We start from the raw sequence: 19,667 nt of genomic DNA, 5'->3' as shown, positions 1-19,667 counted from the left end.
AATTATGTCCATGTTAACTGGTTTTTATTCATAGCTTTCTACACAAACTATCGCCTCAAGACGAGAGCGTGTCTACTTAAGGAGTCCCTTGAGAACATGGAATCAATAGGAGGAACACTTATTCTTAAAACTGTTTTGGGTGCAGCACTATACCTACAATTGGTATTTAATGTGATTGAGAGGAATTTACGAACACGATTAAGGAAAGGTATAATTCACCATCTCAAAAATGTAAGCCTTTGCTGAACCTGCAATTCTGTACTCATGTGATAATACCCTGGTTCAAACTATGATTCACTTTGTGTTTGTTAGGTTTACCAATATGGCACAGATTAAATAGTTCAGGACATTGTTGAGATGAGGGGATTTTATGAGATGCAGACCTGCCTACTTATACCTCCAAACGTTACCTACTCCAGTGACTTTCCATGTTAAGGAGCAATTTTTAATCAAGGCCGTTAGATTGAGAGCTAAAGTTCAAGATAAAAATAGCCGTAGGAAACCGGGTTTTTGTTGCAGTACAACTGCCCCCACACCACACTTTTTTTGCCTGGTATCTAAATTAATCTTGACTTTAGTGCACTGGGCTCTTGATGACCAGGTCCCCAGTACCAGTGTTCTTTCTCTGAACAGGATCAATTGTTTGCACCAATTGACAATAACTCCAGTACACTCTGTAAATCCCTGGTACATGGTACCCCTTGTACCTAGGGTCCGAGGTACTAAAAAGGGTCCTTAAGGGCAGCATCACAAATTATGCCACCGTAAGGGATCCCTCAACAAGCACAAGAAGGGCTGCTTATTGCAGGCTGTGTGTTGTGGTGCAGACTAAAGTGAAAACATGACATGTCACAAATCCCTGTGTGCCATTCCCCCCTAACACTGCATGCAATATTTGTAAGTCACCCCTACATCAGGCCTGACAGCCCTAAGGCAGAGTGCTGAATATTACATGTGAGGGTATAACTGCATAAGGAGATATGCCCCTGTGCTTGTCAGTCCTATTACTGCCAGTACAAGTGACCAGGGAAGCCATTTTAAAACATGTGCTGGACACTGGTGAAAACAAGTTCCTCAGCTACATGATAGTTTCACTCAAGATAGGGATGTTTGGTATCAAACACCTTGTATTGATAAACCCCCACTGATTCCAGTACTGGATTTACCAATACATGCACCCAAAGGGCACCTTAGAGGTGTCCCATGAAAACCTACCAGCATCTGGTGTGCTCCCTGACAAGTTTCTGCCAGCCTGCCACCTGAGACACTGTTTTGACCTCTTGGCGTGAGAGCCTTTTGCTCTCAGGAGACCCAAAAAGTCTGTCCGGGAGGAGGGTGTAACACCCCCTTCCACAGGATGGCCTGCTGATTAGCCTTCCCAGGCTGGCAAGCTTCAAAGAGATGCCACCTTTGAAATGCAAATCAGTCTCCCCTCACAGGAGAGGAAGCTGACCCCCTTGCCTAGAGATCTTTGACACCTCTATGTAAGAAAGTGCCCTCTTTTTGCATGGTTGCCCCCACTTTTAGCCAACCTGATGATGTACTTTGACTGAGTGTGCCCTGGGTTACTGCAAAACCTGTACCCAGGGACTATGTTCTTTCCCTAAAACTGCATTTAGACAAAACCCAATTGGCACTCTTTGGCCACAGGTCAGTCCCTTGTAAAGGGTACCATAGGTACCAAGGGCACTGTGGCCAGGGAAGGCCTCCAAGGGCTGCAGCACTTATTGTGCCACCCTTAGAGGCCCTGTACCTTTACACAAACACACTGTCTTTGCAGGCTGCGTGTTTTGGTGCAGAACAAAGTGAAGAGTCGACATGGGACACTTCCCTGTGTGCCATGCCCTCAAGCCAGTGCCCTGGCATAGGCCAGCCACCCCTCTAGCCGGGTGCACTATTCCAATGGTGAGGGTACAGGTACATGAGCTTTGTGCCCCTACAGTGTCTAAGCCAATTCTTGAACATTGCAAGTGCAGTTATGCCATTAAGAGTATATAGGACTGGGAGTTTGTCATTTCGAACTCCACAGCACCATAATGGCTTTACTGAAACTGGGAAATTTGGTATCAAACTTCTCAGCACATTAAACCCACACTGATGCCAGAGTGGGATTCAATGAAAAATGCACACAGCGGGCATCTTGGAGAGATGCCCCCTGAAAAACTACCTAACACTAGTGTCCTGACTGAGTGGCTGCTCACCAGCTGCCACCACCAGGCATGTTTCTGGACCCCTGTGTTGAGAGCCTGCTGCTCTCGGGGATCTGGAACAATGCTCATCCAGGGACGAGATGTCAAGCCTCCTTCCCTAGGATGGGCAGGGTCCACGAAGGGGACGCTTCAAAGGCTTGCTGTCTTTGTGAGCTACCCCAGCCCTTTGGTGCTTTCAGTAACTAGCTCTCATCGGTTCTGACCCCCACTTTGGGCAGGAGAATCGGCAGAAAAACCAAGTGAGGAAGGGAGGTGTGCTCACCTTTGCCAACGACACCCCCCAGGTGAGGGGAGGCGAGGTGAAGCACAACTCTCAGTCCCCGCCATCTTGCAGATGGGGGGGAACCAGCCAACCAGAGAGAGGCATATGTCTCCTCCCACTGGAGGGTGGCATAATAGGGGTGTACCCGCTCCAAGGGAGGTACCCATTGGTCCCAACCTTTACTTACCTGTAACACCCCTAAATCTAGTATTTAGGGGCAACCCCAACCTTGCCTCCTCAAACTGACAAAGAAGAAAATAAGAAGGACCGTAGAAGCCGTGCTGAAGCTAAGAAGAGGACGACGCCCACTGACTTGGCCCCAGCCATACCGGCCTGTCCCCACCTCCAACCCGCTCCAGCGAAATCTCGGTTTGTACTGAAGCCCTAAGAACCTTAAGGCAGGTGCCTTTCAAACTCAAGACTTTCTCCAGTGATCACCAGATTTGCTCACCAAACAGACTCAGACACCCCTGCACCCGACGTCCCACCGCCTTGAGTGGCCCAACCGATGGTGCCCCAGCATCCCCACTTACCTCTCCAACCGGTGGTCTTCTCCAGAAGATCTTTGTCCTCGAGCTTGCAGTCTGTGTTGCAACCGGAGAATCCCCATTGAAAACAACAGGGCACCTGACGCCTAAACCGAACCCTGCACCCAGCCTCCCCTGCGGATGTACTTTGGGTGCCAACTCTGATTCCCCTTTGCCCTGAGCCTAACGCCAGAAGCTTTGCTCCCACAACCCAGTGGCCTGCTTGCCAGCAGCCACCAACCAGAGGCCCCCTATCCCCGCAATTGGATAAAATTGGGCCTCAGCTCTCTGCACCCGGCCGTCCATGTGCCGCTGAGGGTGCTTTGAGAGTGCATCCTTGACCCTGAACCCCAGAAAACCAACTCCCAAACCCATGTACTGACATTTAAACCGATAACTTCATTTCTCTCCGTGGACTGCATTGCCTGCTTTCTTGTGAACATTCTTTTAAGTGTGGAGTTGGTTTTGAGAAATTGCATATAACTAAAAACTGCTTTACTTACCTTTTCTCTAGAAAATGTCCCAGTCTGATATCTAAGCATATCACATTGAATAGAAAAAGTAATCCTTAAAGTTATCTGAGGTAATCAAAAGTAATCTAACTGTAGTTTCAACTGTATTCAAAGCATCTACAAACCAGTAATAAAGTAATTTTCATTTAGCTTGCTTGTATTGTTTAATCTACCTAGATAAGTACCATTCACACTTACCTGTGCCAGGCTTGCTTGGTTGTAGAAATTAAATGTAACTAAATATTATTTTTATACAAATCAAATAGGTCTGAGTTCAGCCTTGGAGTGTGTGACATCATTTGCTGCCTGAGTGTGTACAACAAATGCTTAACACTACCCTCTGATAAAGCCTTACTGCTTGCCCACACTACAACAAATAGAGAGTAAGGTGCTATCTATTTTACCTCAGCCTACCTTTGGGGTTCCACTGGACTCTGTGCACACCATCTCTCATTTTGGTATAATATATACAGAGCCAGCTTCCTACACTCCACAGGTGGGGAAATTTGCTAACCAGGCTAGTACCAACCCCAAGGTGGGCTAAAGTGAGGTGGAAACAATTTTTCAGAAGTAGCCATCTTCGTGATGACATACTTAGGACTTCTGGGACAGGGTTATGCCCACTTCCACCAGGAAGTGGTCGTATAAGAGGCATAGTGACCCCAAGAATCTCTAGCCCATTGGCTACTACCCTACACTTCCCTAACACCCATTAATTCAGAATTTAGGAGAGTCCCTGGCACCAGAGAAGCAGATCCTGACGACATGAAGAAAGCAGACGGATGAGAAGAGTCACACAGCGAGAACAGAAGCCCCAGCAACTCACTTGGCACCAACCATGCCGGCTTGCCAGCTGACTTCGTCCATTACACCAAAAGTTGAATTGACCTGCAGTTGCTGAGTCCCCAAAAGCCCTGGAGACCTGCAAGCCTTCGCCAGGGACCAAGACCTCCCAAGGGACAGCTGAACTGTCCCCTGCATCCTGCAGACAGCAAAAAAGGAGGACCAAGTGACTCCAGTCCCACCAAAACCTGATGCTGCCAAGCACCACTGCACCCTTGCCTCCCAGCCAGTGTCGAAGTGGTCCACCAGTGTCGAAGTGGTCCACCAGTGTCGAAGTGGTCCACCAGTGTCGAAGTGGTCCACCAGTGTCGAAGTGGTCCACCAGTGTCGAAGTGGTCCACCAGTGTCGAAGTGGTCCACCAGTGTCGAAGTGGTCCACCAGTGTCGAAGTGGTCCACCAGTGTCGAAGTGGTCCACCAGTGTCGAAGTGGTCCACCAGTGTCGAAGTGGTCCACCAGTGTCGAAGTGGTCCACCAGTGTCGAAGTGGTCCCCAAGCCCTCAAGGTACAGAGTCCACTGTGGAGTGGCTCTTTGTGAACTCCCCGATGTGGAGTGGCCCCTAGTGAACTCCCCGACATCGCCTGCAGTCTCTGTTGGCAGGACCCATCAACCGCGAGTGTTGCTGAACAAACAAGACACCCCAAAGACCCTCTGCACCGGGATGCACCGTCCCAAGGACACTAGGACCAAAGGTGTTCCCACTTCCCCCAACATCGCAAGAACCACTCTGTTTCACCAGACTGGTCTCTAAGTTCCCGCCAGCAGCCTCTTTTTACCACAACCATTCTCTATTGCATTACATTGGGTACTTGATGCTGTTTTGCACCTCTGCACACGGCTGCCCGGTGGTTTTCTGCTGGTTCTGCCTTTGACCTTGCCTGCCACTCACCTTTACTTCTGGAGAAGGGTTCTGTAAGTCGCTGTACTATACCTGAATGCCTCATTGACCTTTCCTCCCTGAGGATAACATAGTAGACTCCAGAAATTTCACCGTAGACTTTTTGAACTTAAAAGAATTAATTTTTAAAAACATACTTACATAAATGATTTTCTTCTGATGCCTAAACAGAAAGATAATTGCTATTTTTTATAAATTGGTGTGGATCTGCTACCTTCAGTCGTGTCTCATTTATTGACCATTGTATGTATTTTCAGATGTCTGGCACTCCGTGTTAAGTCAAAGGATGCTCAACCACACTACCCCCTAACAGAGCACATTGGGATTGCTAGAGCAAGCCCCTGTCCACAGGCATGGGAGAAAACCTCGAGTCTTTACACAGTTTACCATATATCCTATAGAGCCAAATTAGAATGTAACAAGCTATTTACCACCAATGTATTTATCAAGTTTATATCTTTTTCAGTTTGTACTTTATAGTTTAATTTTAGTTGAATTTGGAATAATAGGGCTATTCGTTATTGGTGGACTTACGTTTATTCTCTTTAGATGACCTATGATATACATTTTATTTAGCACACATTTGTTAATTTTTTTTTCTAGTTATGAACATTTTAAAACCAAAATAAACTTAATTGAATTTGATACATCATAAATCTGCAATGTACACACGAGTAAGGAATTTGTCCTGGGGCTGAGCAAAAAGTTTTGAGGAGGTTCTCGCTAGGAAGTAAGTTGTGAGAACAACTATCATAGAGTTCAGTTGTCATAAAGCAAGTAGATCTATGGAAAAGGAAAGGTGAACAAAGAGACAGGAGGCATAAAAGTGGAACTGGGACACAAGGAATGAAGAATGGATCAGAGCAGGCAGGGATTAAATATCAGGAAAACCTATATAGGAGACAGTGATTCGATACCAAGAGGCTACAACAGGGCAAACAGATATCTACATTTGGGGCATGATCTAAATAAGGTCTGAGGGAAGAAATGCATGGCTATGTGAACCTAAACTCATGTGTATATTAGTGTGAACACAAGGGGGAGTAAAAGGCAGAGCAAGGTTTGCAACGTTTTGAGGTTTTTCTGTAGTAAACAAGGCTGAAGGTAGGACACTTATGAACACAGCATTGCGGCAGAACATCAAAACTATTGCTCATAAGTCTAGAAAATTGGAAGTGGCCTCAATTCACAACCATATGAGAAGAGCAATTGGCAATGACCATAAATTCTCTAAAACAGACTCTTATTTTGATTATGCTTTTCCAGCCTCAAGCATCAATACAAAGTACACATTTTTCAGTAAATCCACATGTCGCATAGTACAAACCTCTTACAAGAAAGGAAGTACCCAGAACAGAATCATGAAAGATGGCCCAAAATACACCAACACAAAAAACTGATCTTATTTCCCTGCCCAGCTACAGACCAGTAACCTTTGGCTAGGGAAAGCCTTGAGAATTGTGCTTCATTTTAACGATCTGATTTCACAGTACAAGAAAACACACCGACAATCCACAAAGGCTACAGCACAGAAACAGTCTAAATTAATCGATAACATTTAACACATCGGAGAATAGATAAGTTTGCCTTCTAGTATTTAGTGAAATATCAGTGTCCATTGATATAACAGACCATCTAACCTCAGATATTCTGGAGACTCACACGAGTTGCTCTGGCACAGTCCTGATTTGGTTTATCTCAACTGCAAATGACCAATCAGAATTCAATTCCACTGCTTTGACACGGAGGCAGTCATACAAAGCTGCATACTGGCACATGCAATGTTCACTATTACACTGAGTCATTGTATTATGTATCTTGATCAAGGAGTCTGATCTGTGCACGAACATCCGTATGACATGAAACTATGTAGGAGAATTTCTTCCTTCTTGGACATCGTTCTTCTCAAATACTGCCTAACAAAAATTTGAAGGTGGATGTCCTGAAAACTCACTGTGTAGACACTGGATTTTTTACTTTAACATAAAGAGTATAAATCAAAGATGGACATTAACAGAATTGAAGAATAAAATACCAATGGCTTTTCACTTAAACTATCCCAAGTTAAAACTATTGGTTCTAGAATATATTAAATCTCACCACGAAAAAACATTTAGATGAAACAGACAAATCAGGCTGAGAGGTGTTATTCACTACGAAACACCATAAACCTTTATGAAATCAATCAGATTACTGAAATGTTAGTCTATTGTAATTTTTATGTTTGATTACTAAAATTGCACTAATCATAGGACCTTCTCAAAACCTTGTTGGTGCTTATTAAAGCACTGCTGCATTCAGTGGCAGGACTTACTACAGGCTAAAATAAAAATGTAATCACATAAGACCAGTCATGAAGGAACCGCAATGGTTAACATGGGATGCAAGAGTTACATTAAAACTTGCACATTTTTCAATTCAAAATACTAAAAACTCATTTATCTCTTTTCCTCACTTCAACAAATAAAATCTCAGAAGTAAGAAGACCTTTTGTCTTGAGAAAAAGAAAGGAAAATAAATAATAAACAAATACTGCCGTTGCTAAATTATTCTCAAAGACTCGCCCATCATTATGGAAACCTCTCTGAAGATCTAGGCTATGAAGAAACTACCTGTTCTTTCAGAAAGAACGAAAAAAATACAAACCTAACTATTTAAAAGTCACCAAAAAGCATAATTCTTGTGTTGATTTCTTGTTGATCTCTACCTAAAGAGGAAGAACCAACACACATGCTTTTCATGTTTTTCTCCTCTCGCCATGGTTTTCCCACTCCCCATGAATTACCTAGCTCTTCCCCCTCCTAATTTGTTTCTTACAGTTAAATGTACACCCGGGAAGTTGTTTCTTCTGGTTTTACTGCTCAGTGTAAAACACACCAACACCTTTTGGGGTTGAATAGTGCTATGTAAGAAATCCTGCCTTAAGGCAGAGTTGTGCAGTTACAGTAGTGACCATGTTCATGGAGTGTAAGTTAGTCCAATTTTAGCTATATCTATATAGCTGTAAAAAGTGACCCATGCCACCGAAGTGCTTGTCCAACTTGAATTTCACTTCAAGTGATATGTATTAGTAGGAGGAGAGACTGGATGAACAATTTTTACTAACTTAGACACTTGGCTGTTTCAGCAACAATATAGCAATTACATCAGTCAACTCCAGCCTTATATTCAAGAGGGGGGGGGGGGGGGGGGGGGGGGGGGATGTCACTTTAGGAAAGGCCTGTCAATGATTTTCGAAATGTTAACCTAGGACCAACCATATCCTCCGCACCCTTGCCCCTTTGATTACCACTGCCACGACCTCACTTCCGGCCTGCTTTGCTGCAAATGCTATTTCCTAGTATGGACAACTAAAGACAATCCAAGCCTAGCATTCCCCGCTGTTCAGGGAACCACTCTAAACAAGCCTTGGCATAGCCAATAGGTCTCGCCTTTGGGACCTTATAAGTGTTTAGCCATGCAACACTTGATGTTGCATCAAGGATATTGTGCTGGATAACTAAACACTTATAAGGTCCCAAAGGCGAGACCTATTGGCTATGCCAATGCTTGTTTTGTACATGTCTTCCACTTCTTCGGACTCCCTAAGTGATCGCAAGTGACCTGAAGGTGCATAATGCGCCACAAGTGACAATGTACTAAGGGTGAAAGCAATGCCTTGGAGCACAATTCTCGCTTTGCCTTCATGTTTTGGGGGTGTGGCGGGAGGCGGGGGTTCCAGTGATGTTTTCAATCACATGAACGTTACAGTGCTTAGATTCATTTAAACTGGCTTGGAACGACAAAACAAAGACTGCCTCCATACCATGCTTTCCTCAAGGCTAAGATTTTCAAAAAGTAAAGCCGTTCCGCTTTATGAAAATATTCCCGGATTGTGCACCTGGCAGGGATGTTCTGTCTTTTAGCAAACGAGGAAATCTCACAAAGGAGGGCCGAACTACCCAGGGATCCTGACCCACCGCGCGGATGCTGTTTATATCAGGTTAGATGAAGGGTGTGGGTAGCCATTACAAATTGGCTAATTGTGCTGAAATGTGGTTCTGGTCGGTTTCTGTGCTTGACGTTTGTATAGCGCAGTCGAGCGTTAGTATAGCATCGCAGCACTTCTGATAAATGACGTAATTTAAAGTGAATACTTACAAGTAGAAGTATGGAGAGGAAGTCTAGGGTCATAACATACAATAACAGTCCCCGTTGCAGAAACACTGGATTTTGGGGACGAGAGGGCTGCTACGGAAAAGTAAGCTAGTCAACAAGCGATCTAGTAATCGCTACAGGAAAAACAAGCAGGCGAGTGGTACACGCACGCCACAGCGAGACATCTGTTATCTATTATCACGCACGCGTCTGTGCACAATAATTGCAAACAGATGTCGCACGTGCGGATAACCGCAAGCAAATAGGCTGTGGGCAGAGCAAAGGTGGGACATGCACCCGCCTTAGCACCAATTGAGTGCTGCCTTTCTTAGAAAGACGCACGCAAAGCCCAATAGCCTGTGAGAAAAACAAAAACACACGCACGACCGTGTGGTGAGCTTTCTGAAGCCCCTTACTAAAAGTCTCGCAAGCAGCGCATGCGCACTGCTCTAGGCTCGACCTATAAAATAGCATTGAATCATACAATAACAAGCATTGGCATAGCCAATAGGTCTCGCCTTTGGGACCTTATAAGTGTTTAGCCATGCAACAGTTGCATAACTAAATACTTATAAAGGTCCCAAAAGCGATACCTATTGGCTATGCAAAGCGGCCCTGCGGCCGCGAAACCGAAAGTAATGTCGGTAAAGCGCGGCGCGCGCGCGCCCGCGCACCTACACTGTGTCTCTAGGCTGACCTGGTAGCACTTTTTGGAGCCCTCTCAATAAGTCTCGCCAGACCAGCGCATAAGCTGGGTCAGGCAAGACCTAAAAATCTGGGGCTAGATGTACGAAATTTTCATTAACAAAGGAGTTGTGCGGCGCTCAATCTGCGGCGCCTGCACGGGGTGCTCGTACGGGTCCCATTTGTGCGGGAGCCGGCCATCTTGGCGTCCTTGGACGCCACCATGGCGTTTGACACGCTTGAATGGCCATACATCTGGGCGATGCTGGCGAAATTTGGATTTGGACCGAGGTTTATTAGCTGGGTCAAATTGTTGTACTCGGGCCCATTGGCGCAGGTGGTGGTGAATGGGCGAGTCTCGGCCCCATTCGCGCTGGGGCGGGGCACGCGACAGGGTTGCCCCCTGTCACCTCTCCTGTTTGCACTGGCCCTGGAGCCCCTGGCGGAGTGGCTGCGGTGGCACCCTTCCATCCGTGGTCTCCGCTGGACCCCCGAGCATGAGGACCGCGTGTCCCTCTATGCTGACGATATCCTCCTGTATCTTGCCTCCCCGCGGAAATCACTGATCGTCCTGGTTGATGTTTTGCGCTCATTCGGTCGCAACTCAGGCCTTGTCATCAACTGGGCGAAATCCTGCGTTTATGTGCTTTTCGGGGAGGCTCCGGTCCTACCACGGGACTGTCCGATCCAGATTGCCTCCCAGGGGTTTCGGTACCTGGGTATATATATCACTCTTGACCCGGAGGCCCGCTATGAGCGGAATTTGCTACCCCCCCTCCAGCGCTTGAAGGAGGACGTGGTGCGCTGGCGGCGTCTGCCGCTTTCGCCGCTCGGCCGAGCGGCCTTGTTTAAAATGATGTCCTTGCCGCGCTTCCTCTACGCCCTCCAGAATACTATGGACTTGGTTCCGGCACGCTACTTCCGTGAGGTGGAGGGCCTCCAGCGGCGCCTGTTCTGGGACGGGAGGCCGCGCATTGCTCTGGCTAAATTGACGCTCCCGTGGTACGATGGGGGGGTCGCCCTCCCGGACATTAAACGGTATTACTGGGCCCCCCAACTAGCTGCAATTAATCATGGCCTTTACGGGCCCGCCTTGAACCCGGCATTTGAGATGGACAAGATGCTCCTGCCCGGTGGCGACTATAATCGAGCGCTCTACTCTGGCGCGCCCGACTCCCGTCTGACGGGACCGACGCGTGTCATGGTGCGTGTCTGGCACGCGGCTAATGCAGCTATGGGGTGGAAGGACCGTTTGACCCGGGCGTCACCGCTATATGCGTCTGAGAGGTTGGGCTCCCTGTGGACATCGAAGGGCTTTGAGAAGTGGGACACGATCGGAATCAGCACTGTGGGAGATCTCTGGACGAGGGGGGGATTCAAGACTTTTGCGACGCTGCAGACGGAGTTTCAGCTGCAGGGCAGTGAGTACTTTCGGTACCTACAAGTCCGCCATGCGCTGGGCTCCGTCTTCCCGGATGTCGCGTCCATCCCGGAGTCTTCCCCCCTGGAGGACAGAGTGCTGGATGGCCATGTCCCAGACAGCACAATCTCCCTCATATATAAAAAACTGATCAACGACAGATCGTGCCTGCTGACTAGTCTCCGCGAGGCTTGGGTTGCCGACGGGCTGGAGCTGGACGACGAGGATTGGATTTCCGCGGTGGCCTCTCCGAAAGAGGTGGCCATCCCGGCTCGCCTTCGTTTCGTCCAGCTTAAGATCCTTCACCGGGTTTACGTGACGGGGCCAAGGCTTCTACGTATGGGCTTTGCTGGTGACGGATTGTGTAAGCGTGGCTGTGGTGCCCTGGCAACTTTCATGCATATACTGTGGGAGTGCCCTAAGGTGGAGCGATTCTGGCGTGGTGTGCATGAGGTCCTGCGTGTGGTTACGCGTGTCGCGCTGTTGCCTGAAGCGAGGAGATGCTTGCTGAATGTGTGGGAACCAAATGACTATTCGGTCCCGCAGACGCGGTGGGTGACTCTGGGATACATGATAGCCAAGCGTGACATTGCCCAATTGTGGGGATCCCAGAGGCCCCCGGCGGTGTTGGCCTGGAAAGAACATATGGATTGGTGTATGTTTCGTGAAAAGGTGGTGTATGTGGCGAGGGGTAAGCCTGGGGCATGGGTGAAAATCTGGGGCCCCTGGAACGCCTACCGCGGGGGTATTTGTGAGCCGCCACTGCTACCGGCTGCCTCGCCAGCTCCGTCTCCCTAGATGGCCCCCCTCCCTCAGCCGTGGGCACGCGGTTCCCCAGTCCCTGATCTACTCCCATTCCCCTCTTCAGAGTTCTGCTGCTGGTTGGGATCCCCCACTTATGGAGCACGTGCTGTCACTTTGGATCGCGGGTTGCCTTGCGGGTGTGGTTCTGTGTGTTGTTTTGTTTTGATAAAAGGGAACCGTATTGTGGGCATGGAGCTATGCGGCCTGCAACATTGATTTCTCCTGCTTTGCTAATCTGCACCGCCATGAGACTCTTGCTGTATGTATGCAATATGCTTTTGTCACTCTAGCGGCCGGCCGAGTGGTTGTAGGCCCATACCTGTAACTTTTTCAAACTGCAATAAACGGTTTCAAAAAAAAAAAAAAAAAAAAAGAAATAAATGCCTATGAGGGTTTTTCCTCAAGCTTAGACCACTTCTTTTGGTGACATCATCTCCTCTTTGGGATTCTCTTTTCACCTTTGCCCCAATGCACACTAATCTTCTCCTTTCCCACTCTCTTCCACTGTCTAAAATTATGTATCTCTAACAGCTTCACTGCTACTCAACATTCAGTGGCCCTCAGGTCTCTCACGTTGAGCTCCTCCAAAACCGAGGATGGTTTTTTCCCCCTTTCTCCTTTTCAGCAATCCCTATACCTAGTTCGACCCACGTTCCTGTAAACATATTGACATTCTCCTCCCCAGCCAGAAACCTTTGTATGTGCATTAAATCCTTAATCACTATCACACCACTACAGCAGCATCCTATCAGGCACTGAATGTAAATAAATACTCTCACATCTCTTATTTCACATCATCAAATCCCTAACTATTTCACTAGTACTGAAGATATTTTTTGTTGACAACAGCATTCACCTTTTTTGCTCTACAGATAAAAGAGCACTATGGGATAAGCAAGTAAAATGGGGAAAGCAATAATACAAGTAAGAGAGGGTAATGTGAGGTTTGCGTCCTTGTACTTAGGGCAGGAAATCCCACTGAAGCTTTTTCAAAACAAAGGCTTTCTTCTCCCTTAGGGAGCCTACAGGCTCAACCAGGAAAATAATGGGAAAGTAGGAATGGGGTGGGGGATCGACCCATCTTGGCATTGGGCTGCTCGCCAGCCCCAGGCAAGCAGATTGAGGTGTTTAATACATTCTTCCTGCCCAGAGGGGCATAAAGCTCCCTACACACCAGGGAGTGTTTGTAAAAGAAATGGATGAAGGAGAGTGTCTTCTTGTCACCGGGCAGCCCCCAATTCCTTTTTGCCAGAGATAGTCTGTCTAGCCTTTGGGCCAGGCAAATTTGTAGGCTTAATTCACCCCCTGGAGAACAATATCTGGTGCCCAGAGCTAGGGTCCGATGCCTAGACAAGATGGTGCCCCACGCCATTCCTTTATTTTTTGGACCCTAAATCCTGATGTCGCACAGGATGATTGGCGGTGAACCCTCCAGTCAGAATGACTGTCTGGTGACCAGGATGGGGTGCAGCATAATGGCAAGATGGGTAAGCCTAGCACCCAGTTCCTTTTCTCAATTTTTCCTTTGTAGTCTAGTGCAGCAGTTCTTAAATGGTGGTCCATGATGCCTAATTAGTGGTTCCGTGACTGTTTAGGAAATTAAAAAATATTAGAAGATGAATAAAGTATTTATGCATAAAAAGCAAAATGAATAATGTTTTGTAAACCTGAAGTAAGTTGAATTTGGAGTCTAAAAGTTTTGTTGGAATCCGTATCTGATATGTGGGAGCAGTGCAAGGACATCAAATGGAATCTAGAATAGATGGATGGTAGTCTCAATTGAAGTGTTGGAATGTGCTGACAAAAAAAGCATGCAATGGCAACAAAAAAGAAAAAGAGATATGCTAGGGTCTACAATATTGCTCCATCTTTCATAAATAAAACAAAAGCACTAGCCTTCCAATTAAAATAAAAAATATGTTTTTTGTATTTTTTCTGTATTCAAATTAAAGTATTTGGTCATTTAAAAAAAACAAAAAAAAAAAAAACAAAGGAGTTGTGATAAATTGTGCACAGACTTCTTTGGAAAAGAATTTTGCAAACAGATCTATATGCCAATAAGAGATGCCAGATGTCTTATCCACTAACCTGAGTTTGGGGGATATGGATTCTTTTCTAAGGGAGTTCGGCTGGGTCATGTGCCCCCCCCACCTAACCTGTGTGAAAGTAAAGCATGTAATAGGTTTGCCTTCGTATAGAGATACGTAGTGGGGTGAGGGAGAAGTGTTCGGGTCTTGAGGCCTTTTATGTAGCCTAGGTCATCTATGGAAGTGTTTCCACCTAGGTGGTTGTGTGGCCAAAAAGTGCAAGGTTTGTGGATCTTCATCTGGGGTGTACTGTTTTTGATATAGGTTCTAATGTCAACATGAGGGACGAGATGTGTCCAGAGCTGCCGACTCTGGAACTGGTGAGCCAGGTTTTAAGTCCCTGCATTGGCTCAACATCCTGTGATTATTGGCAAATGACCTCCATCTCAGTGGTAAAAAAAAAAACAAGACCCTGGTGTAGTTTAATCTGCTACTCATTTAAAGCACTCCAATACCTTTGGGTCAAGGTTGAACTATACAAAAACTTGCCCATAGTAACAGCGGCCTGTCTTTATCTTGCAATATTTACTTTGTTCTTGGGTGAAACCTGCCTGTATTCTTGAGTGTTATGTTTGCCAGCCCAATAGTGATCTGTTGTCCCCTGTCCCACCTGCTCCTTGGCTCCCAGGTAGACGGATAGCCAGACCGGAATGCATATAGCCAGGGATATCTGAGCAGAGCTAGGCAATGAAGCATCCGTGACAAGGAAAAGGTAACTGCTGTCTGAGCCACATAAGCGATAGCTTTGCAGTCTGCACTAAGTGAAATATTAGCCAGCAGAGAACTGGTATGATTTATTGATTTGAAGTTGCATTTATATAGTGCGTCATACCCAGACAGAGCATGCGGCACATATAAAGGGTTGATTGCACGGTATATATACGGTGCACATGGTTGCAAGAATGTAGATTCGCAGTGTGTGAGGGAAGCATTTTGATACTGAATCTTTAGTTACTTGTCCCCCATACACAGATTCCCAACACAATACAAGGACACTTTAATACAAATATATTAACCAATGTAGGACAAATAATTACACATACCCCAAAAAATAAAGACAATCAGAATACACGACTCATGTCATCTACAGAGGAGAGGCTCCATTAATTGTGGCAGCTGCAGCTGGGCCGAAGTGCAGCTTTTAAATCCCTTTCAATGTCCGTGACAGTATTGAATGGTAAACATTCCGAAATCCCTGATGCTGCTGAACATAGTCCCACCACCGCCCCTCCCCCAAGCCTGCAGATTACTGGGCTGTAGTGCTGAGCGCTGCTGCAGTATTATGCCCTCTGCTTTATGTCCGATGAGGAGTAAAAAAACATTGCACAGTAGGACGCAATGCCGGGCATTCTCTGCTTTATGTAAACCTACCTTTTCAAAGGCCGTGATCAAGCTTTCAATAAAAAACAAGAAGTGCGAGCAAAAAGTGGACGAGAGCGCGATGGGAAAAGTGAAAGTAGGCTGCGCGCGCGAAAGTGAAAGTGATCGCGGCTGTACATATTGCAAAGCTGACGGCTGCGCGCGCGAACGCAAGCGCTAGGTCAGCCAGCAGCATTTTGAAAACTCACCTACTAAATGTCTGAGCAGCTCATGCGCGCTGACTCAGCGAGACCTAAAAACCTGCAGCTCTTTTCCAGATTGCATCACCCCATACTCCTAACTCAAGTCACTTTTTTACTTCCCTGCCCAATCCTCCTGAATTCTCAATCTCGCACCCACAATCCCTACAGGAATCTCCAACTCGTACAAATGTTGTTGGTATAATTTTCAAAGTGGGGTGCTCTGGACAGCTGCCAAAAATTAAAGGGCGATGGAAAAATCCAATCAATACTAAGTGAGAGAATTTAGCATGTGTGTTTGTTAATTGTGGAAGGGAGGGCTGAGGCAGTTCCTTTAATACCGAATATGAAAATGTTGAGGGCCCAGTGATGCATTTGGAAGCTCCAGTCGCTAAATATGTGGCCATACTGTGGTATGGTAGTGTAGAATCATTAATGTAAGCATAGTTTCAATGAAGATGCTGATGAAAAATTACCAGCAAAAAAACAGTTCAGCAATTTAAAAAACTAACTTCACGAACAGTATTGTCTGGAGTATGAAACAAGGAAATAAATTACCAATAACATTGAGTTATTACAAAAGAGGTGCAAAGTGCCATGCCACTACCCAAAATACTGCTTGCTCAGTAGAAATAATACCCATGGTGGCCCTGTGCAATGAGATAGTATCTCTTGGTATATCGTACCATCCACAACAAACAGAATATTGGATACAGGTCGTGCACCCAGATTACAGAGTCACAGAAAATAGCCTAACAATGCTGTGCAGCTTCTTAAAGTCCTCATTATTGGTTTCTCCTAAATTACATACATCCAAAACATGTCAAATTAGTATTATGAAAGCTTTTACAAACATAAATATCCACTGGCCAAGCGGCAGGCAAGGCTATCCAGAGAAGTACCGGACTCCTTGAATGTGGCTAGAGTCATATAGGTGATGTTGACCGAAACAAACAGTCCCTTCGTCCCTAATATGCTCCTTGGTGTCATCCAGACGACGGCAGACATCTTCAGCTGAAAATCTTGGCAGGTCGGCCACATTCCACCAGTACCAAAATGCAAACAACTAGACCGATTGCACCTACAGAAGTTATTTATTAATTGCCTGGCTGGGCCTAACGTCACCTCCACCTAACTTCACCTTCCCCAAACTTTACTACCCAGATTGGGGGGAGGGATGTGGGTGGTGGGGGGGAGGGGACACAAAAAATAAGGTTTGCTGATGTACCTGAAAAAAATGAAAACAGCGTACAGTGACTGGCAACCGGAAGCAGAGGTATTGGCAGCTAATGGGTCTACAAGAGATGGTCTATAGGGGCGAAATGCCTGAGCCAGTAAGGGCAACTACATCTTTAGTCACCGCCCTCTCCACAGACAGAAGTACACATCTACAGAATTTCTGGACAACTAGGGGGATTGGACTTGATTTTTTTTTTTGAATATGTAGGGCTAGGACAGTTTCGAACCAAGCCCAGGGTAGAAAAAGCTTAATGTTAAGTAGAGACAACATCACAAGACACTAGAATTCAGCAAAGGGAAATGGCAAACACACCCATAATTGCAACTGGAACAGAGGACACACAATGAGAAGAAGCAAGGAAGAATATCTCAAAAGCTGCCACATCCAGATCATAAAATCCAAAACTAGGTCATGGGATGAATGGATATAAGAGGATCACTTGGAATGTGAGAGGGCAGTACAATCTACATAAATGAACAGTTTTTGCATGCCTTCAGGGATGGAATCTCTCAAAAACTGGGTGATGATTACATAAATGAAGGAAGACAACTAAACTACACAACGTAATGCTACTGCAGAAGAGGAGACCTCCCGTGAATTAGGCCCGATGACTCATTTATCCAGTTTAATGGAACCAGAATGTAGGCACACAATAGTGGAGGGCGAGCTAGATGGCAGGTACATTGGTATATACATATGTACAGATATCAGCTTGAACAGCTTAGAACACACTTGTCCCAAAGTGTCTGCACAACTACAGTATGGGCCGGAGATATCTGCTTAGGAAGTATCTTACTAGATAGGTTGTGGCTGCCCTTACAGGGTGCAGCAGCGACGCAACCTGAGGTGGATTTAACAAATTGAACTTAGAACTGGAAACACACCAATGCAAGGTCAATCCGCAAACCGGCTGAATCGGAGTACACGTGCTACCCCCCAATACATAACTTGCATTCCATACTAGACATGGTTCTTTATACAGAAGAAATGCATGGGTACAAAACAAACTAAGAACGAAATCCAGTATGGATACCCTTTGCTTGGGGTAACCATTACTCCAGAAGGCCAATTTGGTATCTGTAGCCTGAGGCATAAAAGCACAGCTTGCAGAAGTGACATGAGACAGGATATAGATCAAACTTTTATGAAAATGACAGTTTGACAATTAATAAACCAACGAAATAGGACAGGCATAGGAAACCTAACAAGCATTGGCACAGCCTATAAGTCTCGCCTTTGGGATCTTATAAGTGTTTAGCCATGCAGCACACAAGCTGTGAGGTTACAAACATCAGAAAGTACATTCAGCAGCCGGTCAAATTTCATGTATCAGCGGCAGGACCAGAATAATTCCACCCTGCATGCCCTGTGAGAAGGATTAAGCAAGAGCATTATTAACGACAGATGTGGTGGGTGCTAAGGAGACATAGAAGGCAGCAAGGCAAGGGGTGCCAGCCAAGGCGGGAACATGGTCCTCCATCAAACAGGAGGTGGTGACTTGAACCATGAAACAGGCCTCATGCACAAATGCATGCACTCAGGTGATGTATGATCTTTGGATTAAATGGGAAATCAATGGCCATTGATTTACAAGATGGTTTGGGTAAACTAAAGTTGGAGTACTCTTTTTTTCAATATTAAATTGATGTGCCTCCAAAGCATCCAGAAGGCAGCCAGTCACCTGCTGCTCTGCACTGGCATGATGAGATGCCAACTGAAGGCAGCCAGTCACCCTGCACCTGCTGCTGAAGGCAGCCAGTCACCCTGCTTCTCTGCACTGACACGTTGAGATGCCAGCTGCTGAAGGCGTCCAGTCACTGGCATGATGAGATGCCCACTGAAGGCAGCCAGTCACCCTGCTTCGCTGCACTGGCACAATGCGATGCCAGCTGCTGAAGGCAGCCAGTCACCCTGCTTCTCTGCACTGGCACAGTGAGATGCCATTTGCTGAAGGCAGCCAGTCACCCCGCCTCCCTGCACTGGCACGGTAAATTGCCAGCTGGTGAAGACAGCCAGTCACCTTGCTTTTCTGCACTGGAATGATGTAGGTTCACAAATGTTATAACTGTATTCGTTCCTGGTGTCCCCTCAAGTCTTTCTTCCATCCCCATCCTCACCATGAGAGACTGAAAGATTGAGATGAAATGAGTGACTGGTTGAGAAAAGGACAGCCTGTGCTGAAAGGAGGGACAGAATGACGAGGGGAGAGATAGCCCATGTAGTACAGGATGGCTGTGCCACTAGAAGACAGTGGGGGGAGGAGTCCACTAAGAAGCCGAGAGCCTCTGGTGAAAGGAGGGAGAGACAGCCCATGGGGAGGGCCACTAGGAGAGACTGAAGGGGTGAAGTGAATGGAGGAGACCGATAAGAAGCAGAGACTCTGGTGAAGGAAGGGGCAGGGTGACCAGGAGAGTGCAGAGACAGCCTGGAGTGGCGGTGGGGAGTGCCACAAGGATAGACTGAAAGGCTGAGATGACATAAGTG

General features: G+C 46.4%; 1 protein-coding gene across 4 annotated transcripts in view; it reads right to left on the bottom strand.

The window, feature by feature from the left end:
• Nucleotides 1-19,667, bottom strand: part of TAOK2 (TAO kinase 2) — an 867,950-nt gene that overhangs the window by 828,891 nt on the left and 19,392 nt on the right. The window lies entirely within an intron of this gene.

Source organism: Triturus cristatus, chromosome 7 (genome assembly GCF_964204655.1).
Source record: "Triturus cristatus chromosome 7, aTriCri1.1, whole genome shotgun sequence".
Classification (NCBI taxonomy): domain Eukaryota; kingdom Metazoa; phylum Chordata; class Amphibia; order Caudata; family Salamandridae; genus Triturus; species Triturus cristatus.
This window is presented reverse-complemented; position numbering and strand designations above follow the sequence as displayed.